This window comes from Oryx dammah, unplaced genomic scaffold (assembly GCF_014754425.2).
Source record: "Oryx dammah isolate SB20612 unplaced genomic scaffold, SCBI_Odam_1.1 HiC_scaffold_4, whole genome shotgun sequence".
Taxonomy (NCBI): Eukaryota; Metazoa; Chordata; class Mammalia; order Artiodactyla; family Bovidae; genus Oryx; species Oryx dammah.
Genome location: NW_024070188.1, coordinates 67,884,008 through 67,888,351, shown reverse-complemented (window position 1 = coordinate 67,888,351; position 4,344 = coordinate 67,884,008).

The window sequence follows — 4,344 nt, the reverse complement described above, 5'->3', positions numbered from 1 at the left end:
TACATTTTTGCTGTTGGTCATGATTCATTTCTGCTTTTTAAGCTTTTCTGCAAGTGGACTTCATTGTACTTATTGTCTTCGTGTCATTTTCTTGGGGATTATTTGCAGACAAAAAAACCTGAGAGCTTTTTTTCTGGGGAGTACCACCCCGTAAGTTCAGCCACACATCTTATGTCAAGTAAGTTCTTGGTGTTAGTCCCTCAGTCGTGTCTGACTCTTTGTGACCACGTGGACTATAGCCCACTAGGCTCCTCTGTCCATGGAATTCTCCAGGGGATCTTCCCCACCCAGAGATTGAACTTGGGTCTCCAGCACTACAGGCAAACTCTTTACTGACTGAGCCCCCAGGGAAGCTTAAAACCTCTTAAGTTCTTGGTAAACGTTGTCAAATAAAATTATTGATGAAATTTGGGGGAAAATTAATAATGAGAGTATCTGGGATACAAAGCCAAAGCCAGAAATAGTATCTGGGTATTTTAACCCAGAGACAGTTACTACTAAAAGGATCAAGAAAATAATAAAACTATAAGTAGGGAAGGATGCAATATACATATGTTCTTTGCTGTTTTGAAGAATGTATAAGTATTCCAAATGCCTAAGCATCGCTGAAAATTTTCATTTTGATTATTATCTTTTTGATTCTCTTTCCACCAGGTGAGTTATAGAGTAGTCTCTCCTAAATGTTTGGTCTTAGGCGTTGCTTTGGTGAACAATCAGTTTGAATGAAGTACTGAAGATTGGACGTGGGCACCTCCAGCTCCCCAGCACCATTGTGGGCTCACAGACATGAAGGCTGTGGGATTTTGACAGCAGTTAAGCAGTGATAGTGAGGATGTGTGATAAGGTGTCCTGCTTCCTCATTTACCGTACATTCTCTAGCTACGTAGACATGGCTTAAAGTATTATTCCATTTCAAACGATTGAATCCAATTGATTGATACTGATGGAGCATGTCTAAGAGGCCAGCTGAGAGGTTTGCTTTGTGTATGAGATAATCCTGCAAGTTGTGGGATGCAGAAAGGTTTTAGAATCACAGCCTTGTTTAGAGAAATTAGTGGGAAATGATTGCATCTGAGTTGCTAGAGTATCCAATGGTTACTGGTCTGTACACTGGACTCTGTACACTGGGTCGTGTGTAATGCTTTGGCAGGCTTCAATCACTGATAAAAGATCATGTTAAAATATCTTTGTGCTTTCTTGTGACTTGGCATAAGCATCTCTTCCTGTGTTGTATTTGGAACATCATGAAGAAAAAACAGATAGCCAAGACTCCAATGTAGGCTAGAACTGTTAATTTTTCTTTAAATGCTATTTGGAAATAATTTCAAACTTAGAGAAAAGTTGTAAAAATAGCTATATGTCCCTTATTCTTTAAATCTATTAACATTTTTTACTTTAAGCTTTATCATTTGATTTCTATTTTTTCTTTCTAAATATATATATATATACACAAACATATATATATATAAAACAATATATGTATATATTTTTTTCTGAACCATTTAGTAGAAAGTTACATATATCATATTGATACACTCCTGTATTGCTTAGCGCTTATTCGCTTTGCTCAGTCGTGTCCAACTCTTTGTGACCCCATGGACTGTAGCCTGTCAGGCTCCTCTATCCATGGAATTTTCCAGGCAAGAATCCTGGAGTGGGTTGCCGTCTTCTCCTCCAGGGGATCTTCCCCATCCAGAGACTGAACCTGCGTCTCTGTGTCTCCTGCATTGGCAGGTAGATTCTTTACCACTGACACCACCTGGGAAGCTATATAAGAACTTCTTTTTATGTACACTCATATAGTTCTTATATAATCATAGTATAGTTATTGACTTCTGTAAACTTAACATTGGTATAATATTTTTATCTAATATACTATTTGTATTCCAGTTTGGCAGTTGGCACCTTAACATTCTTTAGAGAATCTTCCCCACTCCCACGCAATATCAGATCCATTCTAAGGTCAGATGTTGCATTTGATTGTCAAGTATCTTTAGCTTCTTTTATTCTAGAACATTCCCACAGCCTTGGTCTCTTGTGACGTTTTAAAAATAATACAGCCCTTCTGCCCACACCTCCTTTTTATTTTTTAATATTGGTGTTTCCTCATGATTACAGGTTATGCATTCTAGGTGATAAGATGTTCTTCTCAGAGTGTCACATCTGGAGGTCCCCAAAGGCCATTTGTCCCTCACTGGTGATGTTAATTTTAGTCAATGGGTGAAAGTGTTATCTGATTTATTTGCTATATAATTACTCCTCCCCGCCCCCCACACTCCCTTGCAAAGAATATGCCGTCTGGGGAGAGGAACTGTTACATTTTTTTAAAAGAGAATGTATTTGACATTGATGGAAAGAAAATTAATGATATACGTTTCAAAGCAACTGTTAAATTATTTGATTGTGTTCTTCCTCTTTTAGTATGTCTGCCAAAATTTATAAAATTCTTCACAAAATTTTTTTCCTAATAATATTTAAATAGGGATGTTTTAAAAATCAAAAGGCAACCTCAGAAATAAGTTCTTTCCCAGTCTTTTCCTCAGCAGAACAAATAGTTCTATCAGTTTAATTATGTATCTGATAAGACAGAGTCTAGGAAAAATAGGAAAAATACGTCTAAGATGTTTCTGGCTTCACAATGGCCTACAATGGTCCAAGAGGATCTAGGCAGGTAGCTGTTTGGTCATAAAATATGAGTTTTCTTGGGTTTCCATAGAGATAGCTAGACTTAAAATGTTTTAAGCATTGCTACTTTCAAAATGACTATCAGTAAAAATAGCAAAAGCCAAGGCTCTTTTAAAAAAAAAAAAATTTTTTTTAAAGTAGTGAGTTTCCTGTTTAAAAATCCGTGTTGAAGCCAAAGCTTGTCCTTCCCAGTCGTTCTGCCTCAACTGGTCTTATAACAGCCCTGGGGAGACGAGGCATTGGGAATTGCTCTCCCTGCCTTTTGGCAAGGAAATGAGACTACACTGACCTCATCTATGAAGAAAACTGCCAACTATTTTCTTCCTCTGAAAATCGTTAATTGCATGGTGAGGAAAGGGGTGGTGGGTGACGTTGTTATTTTTGTGGTAAGTAAGACTGGCATATGTTCCGGTGAAAGTTTAACATCTTTAGGATCTTTGTTTTTTCAAGTCGAGTTAATAAAAGCAGGCTCATGGGGTTATTTCTCACCTTATTTTTAAGTGATCTTTGGGCTCCATACCATGTATCCATGACTACTAGTGAGACCTCGTGATGTGGTTGAGGAAGCATGAACTTGGGAGTCTAGAGCAGGAGCTGGAAAACTCAGCTTGCTGTCTGATTGGGTACCACTCACAAGTCAGAAATGGTTTTAAGTTTTTAAATGGTTGAAATAAAATCAAAAGGAGATTTTAGTGACTGATCAACTCAAATGTCAGTGACCATAAATTCAGTTTTGTTGGGACAGAGTCATACATACCCATTTGTTTCTGTATTGTCTGGGGCTGCCTCTGTGCTATAGTGGCAGAGTCGAGTAGCTGTGACAGAGACCTGTGGTTCCCACGGCTAAAATATTGTTTCTGGCCCTTTAAGAAAACGTATCCTACCCACCCTGGTCTAGAGAATATAAAATGTTGAGATTGGATTTCTAAGGTGCTTATTCAAGTTCTGTGACTTTGGAACTGAATCACATGGTTCATTGCACAGCTGTGGTGAATTGCTTCGGTACTGTGATTCATTCTTTAAGTCGGTTTATAAATATGAAAGAGAGATCCAAGACACTAACGTATAAAATATTTATCTTGGCTTAGAGTATTTTGTTTCCTTACATACACTTCAAGAGAGTGTCAAGGAGAAAAGATACTTTATCATTTTATTTGAGTTTAGAATAAAAAATACATTTTATTCATTATCATCTTATTAAAAATGTTAGCAAATATTTATCACTTTTAAGAACTGTGACTATAATTTCAGAAATCGATTGGACCCTTTTAAAAAGCAGGATTTAAACAACAACTATCTCCGTACCATTCCCATCACTGCTCTTTCCCTAATTTTCCTGGGGAACAAGCTTGGTAGCCCTTTGCTGCTAGAATCACATAAAGACAAAAAATAAATATTTACTAGGTATTGTGTGTCCATGTTTTGTTTTTACCTAGCTTTGAGTTCAGGACAAAGTCTTGTGCATGATAGATGTGTGTGTGTGTGTGTGTGTCTGTGTGTGTCTGTGTGTGTCTGTGTGCGCGCGTGCTCAGTTGCTCAGTCGTCTCTGACTCTTTGTGTGTGTGTGTGTGTGTGTGTGTGTGTGTGTGTGTCTGTGTGTGTCTGTGTGTGTCTGTGTGCGCGCGTGCTCAGTTGCTCAGTCGTCTCCGACTCTTTGTG